The sequence below is a fragment of the Lepidochelys kempii genome, chromosome 3, assembly GCF_965140285.1.
Source record: "Lepidochelys kempii isolate rLepKem1 chromosome 3, rLepKem1.hap1, whole genome shotgun sequence".
NCBI classification, from domain to species: domain Eukaryota; kingdom Metazoa; phylum Chordata; order Testudines; family Cheloniidae; genus Lepidochelys; species Lepidochelys kempii.
In genome coordinates this window covers 53,868,676-53,886,031 of record NC_136382.1, presented here as the reverse complement: position 1 = coordinate 53,886,031, position 17,356 = coordinate 53,868,676, and positions in this window count along the sequence as shown.

Below are 17,356 nucleotides of genomic sequence, written 5' to 3'. Positions count from 1 at the left end.
CCTTCCAAAATCTGATCAGGTCAGAGTGTGGAGCATGCTTTCAGAAGTCTTAAAATAGCACCACTGTGATCCAGAAACTACAGAAACTGAAGAACCAAAAAAGAAAATCAACCTTCTGCTGGAGGCATCTGACTCAGATGATGAAAATTAACATGTGTTATTCTGCACTACTTTGGATCGTTATCGAGCAGAACCCATCATCAGCATGGACGCATGTCCTCTGCAATGGTGGTTGAAGCATGAACGGACACATGAATCTTTAGCGTATCTAGCATGTAAATGTCTTGCAGCACCAGCTACAACAGTGTCATGACTGTTCTCACTTTCAGGTGACATTGTAAATAAGAAATGGGCAGCATAATCTCCTGCAAATGTAGACAAACTTGTTTGTCTGAGCAATTAGCTGAACAAGATGTAGGACTGAGTGGACTTGTAGGCTCTAAAATTTTACATTGTTTTATTTTTGAATGCAGTTATTTTTTGTTCATAATTCTACATTTGTAAGTTCAACTTTTATGATAAAGAGATTGCATTACAGAACTTGTATTAAGTGAATTGAAAAATACTATTTATTTTATTCTTACAGTGCAAATATTCATATTAAAAATAAATATAAAGTGAACGTGGTACACTTTGTATTCTGTGTTGTAATTTAAATTAATATATTTGAAAATGTGAAAAACATCCAAAATATTTATATAAATAGTATTCTATTATTAACAGTATGATTAATCCCCAAATTAATCACAATTAATTTTTTTAATCGCTTGACAGCCCTATTTTTTTTTTTTGCATGTTGCTGTGAGAAATATGTTGCTGCCAGTGGGACATCAGCAGAATTGTGTGTTTATGTGGTACTGTGATTTTCTATGTAAGTTACAATTGAGTTAGACACTGAATTCCTTGTATTTTTTTCCATTTATAATTTTACAATTTGATCACCTAACTTGCAGCATCATTCACATTTAGATTTTATTTCACTGTCTCTTTTTTCCTGTCAATATTGTACATTTGTGAATTTAGGTATAAGAAAATATTTCCTTAATGTGGAAATTTCAGAAATTATGCCCCTCAAAGAGAACCATAACATTTCTCCTTGTGCCTAATTCTTTTCCTGAATACACAACAGAGACATAATTCAGTAAGGTTAATGAGGAAATTAACTAATGCGCTCACTGACCTTATTGTTCACCTTTGTATGGATTGTTAATTGTAATGGTTTGTAATGTTGCCATGTTCCATAATGTGTTCATTCATTTTTCAATGTACTATTGTGCATGGAAGTGAACAGTACAATCACTTAAACTGAGTTGAACACACAATCATCCAAAGTCCCTTGTGCACATTGAAAAGTGACATGATTTATACAAAGCAGATTTCTGCAGCTACTTTATAGGTAACTTTACAATCATTCATTTATGTCATTGTAAAAGTGAGAAGTGGATGAGTGCAAAGCTCCATGTTGACTTGTACCTTTAAGGATTAATTTCTCTTCTGTGCACTGAAGCGTAGGGACAGATCAAACCATATATTATGGTACACAACTGCATTTTAAAAGGTATTATACACTACACATTTCAAATATGTGGAGTAAAGCCCATGACAGCATTACTTAATAGTTTCAGTAGGTCTACTTCAGTGTTGTACTTTCAGAACACTGCTATCCTGCTTTGTCTGTGAAGGGTGGAAAACTGGCGAAATTGTTATAGAAAGAAACACGCTTGTGATGTTGTCATGCATCATGTGTTCTGGCCATCCTCAGTATGTGCATTACAAAAATCCACTCTCTAAACTCTAAAGGTGTTCATTGGTACTGGAATGAGACCTAAATGTTGTACTTTATATCATTGAATGGCATAGAAAATTTTGCAAGGATGACTGTGAATGTGTTTCTAAATCTCGCTCAAAGTTCAGAAGCCTCTGAAGTCTTAGGGGTACACAAAAGGGATGGAGAAAGTTCTGGATATGTTTTTGTACTTGAATAATTTATTAATTTTCCACATAACTCAGGTCCTCAACATGGTAAACAAAGCCTGGAAAAAGGCTAATGTAGTGCCAATCTTTAAAAAAGGGAAGAAGGAAGATCCTGGGAACTACAGGCCAGTCAGCCTCACCTCAGTCCCTGGAAAAATCATGGAGCAGGTCCTCAAAGAATCAATCCTGAAGCACTTGCATGAGAGGAAAGTGATCAGGAACAGCCAGCATGGATTCACCAAGGGAAGGTCATGCCTGACTAATCTAATCGCCTTTTATGATGAGATTACTGGTTCTGTGGATGAAGGGAAAGCAGTGCATGTATTGTTTCTTGACTTTAGCAAAGCTTTTGACACGGTCTCCCATAGTATTCTTGTCAGCAAGTTAAGGAAGTATGGGCTGGATGAATGCACTATAAGGTGGGTAGAAAGCTGGCTAGATTGTCGGGCTCAACGGGTAGTGATCAATGGCTCCATGTCTAGTTGGCAGCCGGTATCAAGTGGAGTGCCCCAAGGGTCGGTCCTGGGGCCGGTTTTATTCAATATCTTCATAAATGATCTGGAGGATGGTGTGGATTGCACTCTCAGCAAATTTGCGGATGATACTAAACTGGGAGGAGTGGTAGATACGCTGGAGGGGAGGGATAGGATACAGAAGGACCTAGACCAATTGGAAGATTGGGCCAAAAGGAATCTGATGAGGTTCAATAAGGATAAGTGCAGGGTCCTGCACTTAGGACGGAAGAACCCAATGCACAGCTACAGACTAGGGACCGAATGGCTAGGCAGCAGTTCTGCAGAAAAGGACCTAGGGGTGACAGTGGACGAGAAGCTGGATATGAGTCAGCAGTGTGCCCTTGTTGCCAGGAAGGCCAATGGCATTTTGGGATGTATAAGTAGGGGCATAGCGAGCAGATCGAAGGACGTGATCGTTCCCCTCTATTCGACATTGGTGAGGCCTCATCTGGAGTACTGTGTCCAGTTTTGGGCCCCACACTTCAAGAAGGATGTGGATAAATTGGAGAGAGTCCAGCGAAGGGCAACAAAAATGATTAGGGGACTGGAACACATGAGTTATGAGGAGAGGCTGAGGGAGCTGGGATTGTTTAGCCTGCAGAAGAGAAGAATGAGGGGGGATTTGATAGCTGCTTTCAACTACCTGAAAGGGGGTTCCAAAGAGGATGGCTCTAGACTGTTCTCAATGGTAGCAGATGACAGAACGAGGAGTAATGGTCTCAAGTTGCAGTGGGGGAGGTTTAGATTGGATATTAGGAAAAAACTTTTTCACGATGAGGGTGGTGAAACACTGGAATGCGTTACCTAGGGAGGTGGTAGAATCTCCTTCCTTAGAGGTTTTTAAGGTCAGGCTTGACAAAGCCCTGGCTGGGATGATTTAACTGGGAATTGGTCCTGCTTCGAGCAGGGGGTTGGACTAGATGACCTTCTGGGGTCCCTTCCAACCCTGATATTCTATGATTCTATGATTCTATGAAAGGGCAGATTTCTGTTTTTTTAAATGTTTTTGCTGCACATGGTCTAATAATAATTAAAATAAATTAAAAGCAAATAAAAAAAACACTGAAGATACAAGCAATCACACAGCAACTGCTACTCCCCTACCTTATCCCCTGCCCCCACTCTGGATACACTTTAAACACACACCAGCATATCAGTAAAAAGGGATCTTTAACTGTTGTGAATCCTGGTAGACACTGGGGACAATGAACAGCCAAAACAATGATATAATGGTTGTTTCTCACCCTTACTCTCCACATCTTAAACAAGTTTCAAGAAAACCTGTTAATGGGGGTTCCAAACAGGTGTGAACTGTAGCAAAGGCACTTAAAATAATGAAAGGAATCCAGTCACATGATAGCTGGATTTGTCCCCACCACTAGATCAACCCCCAACCATAAACACCTTCCAGAAAATCTGAGATGAAGGTGTCCCATTGAGCTATGAATTGAAATATTCAGCAGAGGCATTGACTTATTCAGTAGACCCAGTATGGCTATTCTTATGGTATTATGTTATCTCTTTATAGTTAGTAAACTTGTTTTATTGCTTTATCTAATCACATGTGTTTAAGATAAAGCATCTGGGCGGGACAGGAGCAAGACAGAATCCTGGCTGGACAAGGCTAGGAGTAATGCAAACACAGGAGAGATCACAGCTGCTGGCAGGTGCATTGAGCAACCACTGGCAAAGTACTACTGCTGTCCTCTAGAGCAGTTCTGATGAAGTGAGCTGTAGCTCAGAAAGCTCATGCTCAAATAAATTGGTTAGTCTCTAAGGTGCCACAAGTACTCCTTTTCTTTTTGCGAATACAGACTAACACGGCTGTTACTCTGAAACCAGTTCTGGAAATGTTGCTCAGCCAATAAGGAAATCTGGTCAATTGGTGATTTCAGCTGTGGTTGGCTAGCTCATCACAGATACAGCTGCTGTCCCTCATGCATTGCTAGCCCACACTGAAACCTGTGTCACCATGTCTTCGCTGCTATTTTCAGCAAGATAACTAAATTAAAGATAGTGTGTGTATGCTTAGAGCTCAGTGAAAAATAGATTTTTTTGGTTTAGGGACTAAATCAAAAACTCCATAAAAAAATCCAGTTCCATTCAAATTGAAAATTTTTTTTCTTTTTTTTTTTCAAATTAAAAAGTTTTTTAAAAAAACACCCTACAATTCTTTTGACTCAAGTGAAATGTTTGGAGTTGGTGAAAAACATTTGGGGGCTTGGGGTTTTTCAATTCATTTTGAGGCAAACTAAATGTCCTGGTTGACCCAAAACAATTTATTGTGGGAGGCAAACTTTTTCATTTTGCTTCAGGTGTTTTTCACCTTTGTTTGTGTTTTATTTTAATGGCCAAATCGGAAATCAAAATATAATTTCAAATTGAAGAGTTGAAAAGAAACATTTTTTTTTCCAAAATGAAACCTTTTGAAAAAGATTTTGCCAGGCTCTAGGTATATCTATATGAGCTCCAAATCACACCTTCAATGGCAACGTAGATGTAGCCTGTGTGCACTTCTGCTCTAGTCAAGTGTAGAGTGCTGGGTTTTTTTTGACAGAAAGCTTCACTGTTATAGGTTTCAGAGTAGCAGCCGTGTTAGTCTGTATTTGCAAAAAGAAAAGGAGGACTTGTGGCACCTTAGAGACTATATAAGTTGGTTAGTCTCTAAGGTGCCACAAGTCCTCCTTTTCTTTCCACTGCTATAGTTGGTCATAACATATCTTCTGGGGCCAGGACTGCAACTATCTGGCTTACAGCACCACCACAACAGGTTCAGGGCAAAGCAGAAATTCTTTTGAGTAGATAAGGAAAACATTATTGCACTTCATCCCCCCAAAACATACTGCTTTTAATTGCACTGCTAAGCACGTCCCAGGATTGGGAATTTATTGTTCAGCAAGAATAATTTTTAGTGCATCAAGGGAATTGGTGTGAGCACCCTGAGATTACTACCCCCACTATGCCCCATACCACCAGATAGTGTGAATCATCACCACCTCGAGGTTATTACATGATAGCATGCTACCTGATACTCTATCCCTCATTATCTGTGTCAAACTACTTTCCTGCTGCTACTCGGGCTATTCCAAGCCACTATTTATAAGAGTTAGCAGCAGTATTCAGAACAGCATTTGTTCCTTAATGGCTACTGAAGCCAAAAGAAAGTCTTCAGTAGGCTTTGTATTAGGCCCTATATCTTCCATTCTCTTCTTTCATGATCACAGTTAGAAGTAGACAATGCAAAGCCAAAACAACAGCAGCAACAGCAGCCTCGGTTCTGACAACTGGTACTATATTGCAGTACTTTCATGTCAAACCCAAATATAGTTCCTTTTTGTTGCTGCACTGATAATTAGAGAGATGAGGGCACTGGTGTTACCCAGGGTTCTTTCAACCCAAAGCTCTTGGTAACTTTTACTCTGTGTGAGGTGGTGTCAGGAAATAAATCCAGGGAGGCACGGCCATCTGACTGATAGATGGCTGGCACAAACAGGACAACACAAGAGTGCTTTCACTTAAAGCTAAACTTTACTTAGTCGCAAGCACTTACACATGTCCGCAACAGGTTAGTAAATCACCCCCAACCCTCAATAATTTACGAAGCTGAGTGTGGCTCTCGAGTGGCACAGCGGCAGCCTGTCTGTCGGTGGGGAACACAAGATGCATCCAGAGGGAGAGACCAGTCCTGAAGAGTCTCACTACCTCAGACTTTTCCCCCTGATTTTATACATAGTAATACAATGACATGTCCCTCAAAGAAAACTTGTTAAGCAAGCAGTTTCAATGGTCAAGCAAGAGGTTTTCTTCTGATTATTGATTAACCAGGTGTGTTTTTTTCCCAGAGTTTGCAGCCTTGAGACCCTGTTAGACACTTGCCTGAGGGCACATCCTGCTTTTCTAAAATGTATGTATCAGCAACTTCAACACAAGCCTTAACAGGAAGGATAAGAGGTCAAGCTGCCCTTTCTGTGGCACCAAAACCTCCTCCCCTCGTTCCTTGGTTAAGCTAAGCCTGCTGCATGGCCACTTACGGCCTGCTGACTTGGCTGCTTTGAACAATACACAATAGTGGTTTCATGCACTTTATTGGTTTGCCAAAATCTCCCCGTACACTGGGACTCATGCCTTTTTGAACAGTAGTGCAGACGAGGACTGGACTACACAGAAGTAAATATTCTGGAATAATGATACAATAACTATTTCAGTAAATGTCGAAGTATAGACAAGCCCTACTTTTAGGTGACCAATGGATTTATTTTACCAAAGGAATGAGATTACCAAAAGAAAGGGACCAAAAGGTAGTTCCAATGGTCTCAAGACTGTTGGTGAAAGGCCCCTATTTTCATATATAAAAAGGCAGCTGGCTAAAATTAAAAAAAAAAAAAAATCCTAACTAGACAAATGATTTTTTCTAATAAGGAAAATCTTGTTTAAAAAAATTCTAGTAATTAATGCTGTAGCCTTCTATTTAAGCAACATTGTAAACTCTTACTAAAAAGCATTAATAGACATTGTTTCAGAGTAACATCCGTGTTAGTCTCTATTCGCAAAAAGAAAAGGAGTACTTGTGGCACCTTAGAGACTAACCAATTTATTTGAGCATGAGCTTTCGTGAGCTACAGCTCACTTCATCGGATGCATACCGTGCAAACTGCAGCAGACTTTATATATACACAGAGAATATGAAACAATACCTCTTCCCACCCCACTGTCCTGCTGGTAATAGCTTATCTAAAGTGATCATCAGGTTGGGCCATTTCCAGCACAAATCCAGGTTTTCTCACCCTCCACCCCCCCACACACAAATTCACTCTCCTGCTGGTGATAGCCCATCCAAAGTGACAACTCTTTACACAATGTGCATGATAATCAAGTTGGGCCATTTCCTGCACAAATCCAGGTTCTCTCACCCCCTCACCCCCCTCCCAAAAACCACACACACAAACTCACTATCTTGCTGGTAATAGCTCATTGTTAACTTCAAGACTAAGCTGTGATTGGCCATGCCAAGTGCGACCTTAGAGTTAACTCAACAGCATTTTCTGTTTGTCTGTAACGCAATAACTATTGAATTCCACATCCTATCAATTCCATAATTTCAGGGAATGTTCTAGGCATCATAAGGCTCTTTTTCTGTTTGAATCCAAGGTATGAATAATCTTCCAAGGCAGCCAATTAAGTTGCTGCTTTTGATATGGCAGTTCACACAGAGTCCCTTGCATGTGCTGGAGGGGGACATGAGACACTGCATCCAATGAAGTGAGCTGTAGCTCACGAAAGTTTATGCTCAAGTAAATTTGTTAGTCTGTAAGGTGCCACAAATATTCCTTTTCTTTCTTCCAGGGGAGTAATGGTGGAGAATTGTAAAACCAAACAATTGCTACATGGCTGGAGCACCTGGTCCATTCGCTGTTGGAACGTTGTTGGAGACCCATGAAGACTAAATGGCATGGTCTGGAACTGATAGAGGCCTAAGGACTGACAAAAGCTGTTTTTACTTAGGATTCCTGAGTGAGTGAGATTTGCCAGTATCCAGCACCAAACTTTGTGATGGATTTGACTTTTCTAAAGCCAGTGCAAACTTGGGTGGTCCCATCCAGCTTAAAGATCAACATGACTGGACTCCTTTAGTCACTATGGGTCTCTTCAGTCACCCCAAGGATCATCACAGATTGGAGTTCCTCTTTCACAAATGCTCTTCTCTGCAAATGCACAAATACAGTCTATCACTGCCATTACATTGGGGATTCCAATAATATCAATAAGGTCTCATTTCATTTTTTGCTGTTGCAGTGGAATAGTACACATATAATGAAAGTCTCAAGTTGAATTATGGCATCAGAATTACATAACCCACTGTCAGAAACAGATAGATAATTAATCTGAGTTACACATCTGCCTAGCTTTCATGGAATCCTTTATATCATAGATGAAAGGCACACAGTAGTTTCTGAAGAATAGTAAGTGAATGGCTCTGTCCTGACATACTTATTAGCTACAGGCTGATAAGGTCACATATGTCCATCTAATTAAAATGGAAACATCAGATGTCTACCCTTCCTATTCCTAGATTTTAAGGTCTTTAAAGTCATCTCTTTGGACTCTTTAGTCTATCACCTCAGGATTGCATAAGAAGCAAAAAAGAATACTTTGCAATTTCATAAAAAGAAAAGGAGTACTTGTGGCACCTTAGAGACTAACAAATTTATTAGAGCATAAGCTTTTTGTTAGTCTCTAAGGTGTCACAATTACTCCTTTTCTTTTTACAGATACAGACTAACACGGCTGCTACTCTGAAACCTAGCAATTTCATAGCCTGTGTAATCTTTAAAAATACTTTGAAAAGATTAATTCATTCTCATAACAGAGGTTGAATGACTTTCATGCCACAGATAAAGCCAGTCACAGAGCCAGAATTTGAATATAACATTCTCAAAAAAAAATCTATCTATCTATCTATGTCCTTTAGATCATGACCTGAGGTCCATTAAAGCCAATGGAAAGATTTCCATTAACTTAAAATGGACATTGTATCAGGCCTTTGTTCCTGACATAATGATGAGGGTAAAATCTAAACCACCATTGTCTCATATTCGGTCATTTATATGTAAATATGTAATCTCAAATTAGGCTCAACTGTTAGGTTTGCGAAAAGTTCGGGACACTGATACACAGTTATCTGAATCCTTTATGAAAATTGAGTAGAACAGGGATCAGCAACCTTTGGCACGGAGCCCATGAGGGAAATCCGCTGGTGGGCTGGGATGGTTTGTTTACCTGCAGTGTCTGCAGGTTCGGCTGATCACAGCTCCCATTGGCTGCAGTCTGCCATTCCAGGCCAATGGGGGCTGCGGGAAGTGGAGTGGGCTGAGGGATGTGTTGGCCGCCACTTCCCACAGCACCCATTGGCATAGAACGGCGAACCGCGGACAGTGGGAGCTGTGATCGGTTGAACCTGCAGATGCTGCAGGTAAACAAACCATCCCAGCCCACCAGCGGATTTTCCTGAGGGGCCGTATGCCAAAGGTTGCCAATCCCTGGAGTAGAATATGGGAAAGAGCATCCGATGAAGTGAGCTGTAGCTCACGAAAGCTTATGCTCAAATAAATTGGTTAGTCTCTAAGGTGCCACAAGTACTCCTTTTCTTTTTGCGAATCTTTACCCTGAACTTGCTGAACTTGACTGTTTCCAGTATTGCTCCCACCAAACCTTCTATCCCTACCTCTATTTCCCTCTATCTCAGAGAGACACTCATATGTTTTATATTCCTGGGTTGGAACTAATAGGATCTAGCTGCCAGGGTGAGTCAGTAAAATAGCTTGGAACCTCTGTGCAGTATCCTGTGACTTGACATCTGATGAGTTCAGCATCTTTATATAGTGTCCTAGAAGCTGACACTATTCCACTGATATATGTCAACTGGCAACAATACTCTACTGAAGGGTTTTCAGCCTCAGTAATCAGTTTCAATCAGCAAGGTCTTTTCCTCAAGGGTTAGAATTTATAGCAAGAAAGTAAAAGAGCTATCACATATGCAGAAAATTCAAGCATGTTCAGAAAATGCAATACAATTCTATGACTAGAGTAAATGGAGTGCTACCATCCCAAGGATATTTTACCCCTGCTGTCTCCCAGTCACTCTTGAAACTCTCCCAGTGAGCACTTGTGCAAAATGAGGGGAACAATGGCTTAAAGTTAACTCCTTGTTTCCAAGGGATCAGATATTTCTCCTGCACCTAGTACAGGGCTGCTTATAAGAAAAATATAAACCCAAACATATTCTAAATATGTAAATCTATTGTGGGAATTTATCTCAAATTAGAGGACATTTCTGTTACTTAAAAACAAAGGAAATCTGTAAAAGGCTGTAATCATGAGAAAAGTACCACAACACAAGGTATTTCATTATCTGGACTTCAAAGAGGTCACAGTCTCCCCAATGGGTCTTCAGTTTGTGATTGTGTTACTAGATAATGGACTTTCAATAATTTGAGAGACTAGGAGGATTAGTGGATTAATGCACCAGTCTTTGGATTCTGAAGAATTAGGTTAAGAGATCTGCTTTAGGTCAAAAGAGAAATGAGTTTGATAATCTCTGCTTAGTCCCTCAGAAATATTTGTCCAAATTACAAAACCACCTTGTAGCATTTCCTGCTATTGGAATTCTTTACTTATAAAGGTCAGAACTGGTGTTATGTGCAAACAAAATCACCCTGTAAGGTTATGTTTTTCTGATTGAAACTGAGCTGCAGTGCCAAAACAGACTAAAACAGTTGGATAATACCCAGGTGTATTATACTGCTTTGTGTATAAATCAAATTCTTCAGTTTGAATATTGATATTCTATCAGTTTTCTTTTGTAAAACACATGCATTCTTTATACTTGTTATTTTTGGAAACAAATAATAGTGATGAAATCAGGAATATTGACCAAACTTTGAATTAGATTTAAATCAAGCTTTAGAAAAATCAGGAAAACGCAAAAGGAGAGAGACATCTAGATGTCACTATGAGCATATTTATTTGTCCATAGTGTCATGAATGTAAGGGGCTTGAGTTGCCTTTAACTTGCTCTGGGATATACCATAGAATTATAGAAATGTAGGCTTGGAAGGAACTTTGATAGATCATCTAGTCAATCTCTCGGTGCAGGACCAAGTATGCCGTGATCATCCCTGATACATATTTGTCTAAGTAACCTATTCCTAAAAACCTCCAGTGACGGGGATTCTACAACCTCCTTTGGAAGTCTATTTCAGAGCTTAACTACCCTTATAGTTAGAAAGTTTTTCCTAATATCTAACCGAAATAACCTTTGCTGTAGATTAAGCCCATTACTTCTTGTCCTACGTTTAGTGAACATGGAGAGCAATTGATTACCATTTTCTTTTCATCAACCCTTAAGATATTTGAAGACTGTTATCTGGTCCCCACTCCATATTTTCTCAAGACTAAACATACCCAGTAATTTTTTTTTAATCTTTCCTCCTAGTTCCAGTTTTCTAAACCTTTTACCATTTTTGTTGCTCTCCTCTGAACTTTCTCTAGTTTGTATACATCTTTTGTGAAGTGTTGCACAAAGACCTGCACACAGTACTCCAGCGGAGGCCTCACCAGTGCTGAGTAGAGGGGGACAGTTACCTCCTGCATCTTACATAAAACACTCCTGTTAATACACGCCAGAATGATATTGGCCTATTTTGCAACTGCATCACATTGTTGACTCATGCTCAATTTGTGACCCCCTATAACACCTAGATTCTTTTCAGCAGTAGTACCACCCAGCCAGTTACACAGTTACAAAATGGGGACTATTTAAATTTTTCCTTCCTAAGTGTCGTCTGTTGCATTTGTCTCTATTCAACTGCATTTTGTTGATTACTTACCAATTCTCCAATTTGTCAAGATCAATTAGAATCCTAATCCTGTCCTCCAAAGTGCTTGCAATCCCTCCCAATTTGGTGTCATTCACAAATTTTGTAAGCAAACTCTCCACTCCATTATCCAAATCATCAATGAAAATGTTGAAAAGTACCAGACTCAGCACTGAGCTCGCACTAGATATGCCCTGCAAGTTTGACAGCAATTCACTGACAACTGCTCTTAGAGTACCTACCATCTTTCAACTAGTGGTTCACCCACTGTGACACTCTGTATCTCGTGGGAGTGCCCTGTAACCCCCATATTCATCGTTTATATATAATTGTGATATTTCATATAAAGCATGCCATGTAAGGTATCATGGGAAAGATTATGATCCACTGAAAACCATAGATCTATCTAAATATGTATATCATTAGTGAATATGAAGTCATGAAATTGTGTTGTATGGTTGTCACTAAAATATACTGTGAGTTGGAGAATTGCCTTGATATTAGATACCCAGAGACAATAACAAGGGAGGTAACAATGCTCAAGCGGGTATCAAACAATCATCAACAGCCATTGTTCAGCAAGGGAGTTAGAATTCAATGACTCACCTGCAGAAGGTCACAACAGGGGAATTGCTCAACCTTGCCTGGTGACTCAGCAATGCCAATCAGACATGCCTGGATTTGTGTTCTCCAAGCACATGGAATGAGGATATAAAATAGAGGATGGGGGCTGCATGGTTTCTCCTTTCTCCTCTCCTACCCATGCTGAAGGCAACAAGAACACTGGAGCTGAGGAGACTGGTCTCCAGCCTATCAGGGAGAGCCTGCATATGAAAGACTGTAACCAACTTACAGTATCCAGTGGGGTGAGAAAAATTGCTTAGTCCAAATATTGCCTAGTCTATTAAGGTTGTGAGAATTTAGACTGCGTGCTTATGTTTTATTTGGTAAATCTGCTCAGGTTGCCAACGCTGGTGTATGCCCATTTTCCATTGATGAACTGGTGAACCAATTAATAAACTTGCATTGCTCAAGAAAGGGTCTTGAGCAGTGCAAGATGGTACAAGGTTGGGAGCTGGGGGGCCGTGGCTGACATCTTTCTCTATGTGATTTGTGAGTACCTCTGGGAGCATTGTAGTTGGGTGTGGGGCTACACATGCAGTTGTATTGAGTGAAAATAGCACCTGGAGGGATTTGCTGATTGTCACCAGTAAGGCATTGTGAGAGACAGCACCGTTTAGTGAGTTAAGAAGACACAGCACTTCCATAGTCCCAGGTTGCACCCCGGGGGTTCCATCATACCCACCTTATAGTAATTTAATTTAGACCACATTTCCTTGGTTTGCTTATGGAGATGTTGTGTGGGGCTGTGGCAAAAACATTAGTAAAATCAACATATAACACATCTACTGCTTCCCTCATATCTCCTAGAAATAATTCCATTGTTGAACCACTATAAGGCTCCAGGTCAGCAAATCACTTAAGCGCATGCTTAGTGCCTTGTCTGCATGAGAAATTTTTTTTTCAGTATAAGGTAAGGTTTGAATGTAAAACAACATAATTATAATTATATAAATCCCTCTGGTGGATACTCTTTTAAGGTAAGCTAAACAAAAAAGCCAGACATCTTCCCAAGCAAGATAAACGCAACTAATAAAAGACGCTCATATACAGGAGTAAGAATGATTACAATTTACATTCAGACCTTAGGTTGTACATTCCTATGTACAGGAAACATTCCTGTATAGACAAGACCACAGTCTATTTAAATACTTTCCTTTAACCCTTGAAGTCAGAGACATAAACATGCAGGGGACTGGACTAGATGATCCCTCAAGGTCCCTTCCAGTTCTATGATTCTATGTGCTTAAAGTTAAGAATATAGTCTAGTGCTGGCTAATAGGGAGGGACTTCTGATTCAGGGCCGATATGAGAGGGGAAATCAAACCTGAATTTTTAAAAATAGTTTCAGGAACTGTTATGATCACTGTTAGGATACAGATATTCAGGCCTGTCTGTAAAGGCCTATACTCTAAGAATGTAGGTGTATTCTTATCGCTTGGCTAGTTCTAGAGGTATAAAAGAAAGAAATCACTGTCTGCTGGTGTAAGGACCTTCTCTTACTGTGACAGTTTGTGGCCCTGTGCTTAGGCTCAGGCCTTTGGCTGAGCAGCAGAGGCAGCCATAAGCTGGGAAGCGACTGGTCACCTCCTCACATTCCAAACTAGTCACATTGAAATAAGGTGCTATTGGGCTGTTAGGCACTATCAGGACAGGATTGTATTCCTATCACCTCCAGAATTGCCTAGAAAATGTAAAAGGAAACTTAGTTTGATAGCATCCTGTCTGGCAAGAACTCACTTATCAATAGCTGGGATGTGAAATTCTCACTTCTGTATTGTTTTGTCATTATAGTTCCCACTTTGCTGTTGTTTGTCTGTATAATCTCTGTCTGGTTCTGTGATTGTTCCTGTCTGTTGTATAATTAATTTTGCTGGGTGTAAACTAATTAAGGTGGTGGGATATAATTGGTTGCATAATCATGTTACAATATGTTAGGATTGGTTAGTTAAATTTCAGGAAAATAATTGGTTAAGGTATAGCTAAGCAGAACTCAAGTTTTACTATATAATCTGTAGTCAATGAGGAAGTGACTGGGTGTGGGTGTCGGTGGGCGTGGGCGTGGGCGTGGGCATGGGCATGGGCATGTGAGATGGGAACAGGGAATAGGGGTAAGAAAATTGGAATCATGTTTTGCTAAAGGGGGAAATGGGAACAGGGAATGGGAGTAAGGAAGTTGGAATCATGTTTGGCTAAGGGTAGGAATGGGAACAGGGACACAGGTGTAAGGCTCTGTGGTGTCAGAGCTGGGAAGGAGGATACTAAGGAAGGAAACTGGAATCATGCTTGCTGGAAGTTCACCCCAATAAACATTGAATTGTTTGCACCTTTGGACTTTGGGTATTGTTGCTCTCTGTTCATGCGAGAAGGACCAGGGAAGTAAGTGGGTGAAGGAATAAGCCCCCTAACAATCACTCACTGAGATCTTATGCCAAACACAGGCCAAAGTATTTCAGACTGTAATTACTGCTTCAAGACCACACCTTCTGGTCAAACTTTTAGAAAGAACTAGAAAATTACATTGCTAGAACTGTAAACTTGGAATTAATGCATCACAATATTAGTCTGGAAGAGAAGCACAATCTCTAAAAGTCAACAAGCAGATAAGAGTCACCATCCCTAAGTCATGGTGATAATGTTTCTGAGCTGGGATACTCTTTATTAATTGCTTCTGCAAACTTCAGCTGGTCACCTTCACAAATATTTTTAGCGCAGTGAAAGCTGTATTTGAATCTGACAATAAAATCCTCACTCTTGCATTCAGTTCTTGCTGTTTAGGAATGCAATAAAGTTTGTTTTGGCTTCTGAAGATCAGCCATCAATCAAGATTTAAATAGTGTGATATCACACTGTGAAGTAAAAGCTTATTGTATTGATATGGAGCTTTAGTATACTCTGGAGTTACCTCAGATTCAAAAAGCAATTAGCCAATAATGTTAAAAAGTTATGGCTAATTTAACTAATGGTTAATGGAGCCGAGTAAAGCTGTCAGGGTTGATGAGCCCAGTGAGACTTTGTGCAAGAACACACATTAAAGTTAAGGTCCTTATCTCATTTTGGCAGTTTAATCAGTATCTTGAATTATAAACTTTCTTTCTAATTATATGAAAAATATGCTTTTTTAAAAATCCCCTTTAAAATTTAAGTATGTGCAGTAACACATGGATTTTATTCTTTAAAAGGCACTGCCAAAAAAAGATGCACAATTTAATATTGTGGCTATTGGGACAAATATTGCCTAGATAGTTTTGTATTTTATGGCTCTCAATATTCTAGAACTTTTGTAACCATGATTGGTGTTGTTGAGGTGCATGAATATTTGTAAAAGAGCTTCTTGAATTACTTGCTGGATTCAATGAAAGTATCAATTATTCAAACAAAACTAAGCAAAAGGGCATTGTAGAGAGGTAATTTGCACTGCAAGGTCTCCTGAAGAGTTAAGAAAAAATGATGATGTCTCTTATACACAGCAGTTTGGATGCCCGTAGTCTAAAGGGCAATGAACGTTCCTGAATAGGTTTCATGTTTTATTCATTAACTGTTGTGAGCTTTTACAAGCTGTTATGCTTTTCCACAAAGCTCATGTGACAGCATAGATCCCCTTCCTTTAGAAAGCTCAGAACCCCACTGTGAGAAGTTCACATTCTTCCAAGCCTAAAAAATGCAAATAATGAATCAGACATCGGAGTTATATGAAAAAGAGAAACTTCCTGAAATAAAAAAAAAAATCAGTTGGCATGATCTTTAAAGGAAAGATGGCAAATCAGTTAGAATATTTGATGAAAGTTATGGGACATTTCTGTTTCAGGGGGAAAAATAAAACTGTCATCTCAATGCTGCCTGCTGATATCAATATTTTGCTATTGGGATTGAGGATATGCTACTGTACATAGTTGATTACATTTAGGGATGAAAACTGAGTGATTCTTTTTAAATTGTGTACTTAACTGTGAGAAGAGCATTATTGAAAGAACTGCTGTTGGAGTTTATATGCTTTTGAAATCAAAATAAAAAATTCTTATAATATAATTTCATACTATTTTTCTTCCTTTTGCATTTTCTAGCATGCTTTAAGAAACTGTGACATCCCGTTGCCAATAAAGTCAGTGGGAGTTTTGCCATTGTCACAGAAAGGGAAACGAGACTATACAATGAACAGATGGTACTGGCAAAATAGATACAATAGAAAGTTATTATTATTCGATTCCATATGAATCAAATGATGTCATTGTGTCAAATGAAAGCCAGATGTAAGTCACTCATTTTATTTCTCCTGCAAAAAAGAAAGAATCTCATTTTAATACAACAGAAATACTGTGAATAAGAAAACAGACCGGTGAGACTCTTTGCTGGAGTTGATTGTAACAAATAGCAACTAACAAATGAGGAAGCAGTGGAATACATGACACCAATAACAGCAAAGGACATGCCAACATTGGAAGCATTTGTTTTTTCCTCGTAAAGAAATGTTACACTAGCACATGCTAAAGGACCTTAATATGCAAATTAGCAATAGAAATAGCACTGAAAAGAGGCCTTAGGAGAAACTGTGATTATCTGGGGTATTCCAGCAATTAATAAAGGTTTGGGGTATTTTTTTAACCTTTTGTACTTCCCTCCGCCTGTTCCCACCCCTTCCCCACCACCACACACACATGTTCACAGTCTAATTTCTAATTACGCCACATGATCACTGTGTTTCACTGTTGAATATATAAAGTTTTCCCTGTCTGAGTCTTTCTAGAATTACACAGTGCAGTCACTCACTACTGAGCAATTTTAGGAACTACTGACTTGTGGTTTGCAATACCTGCTAATGCCCAAAGTGCTCATAAAATCACTTATCAGTTCAACAGATGTCCAGTGTGCCAA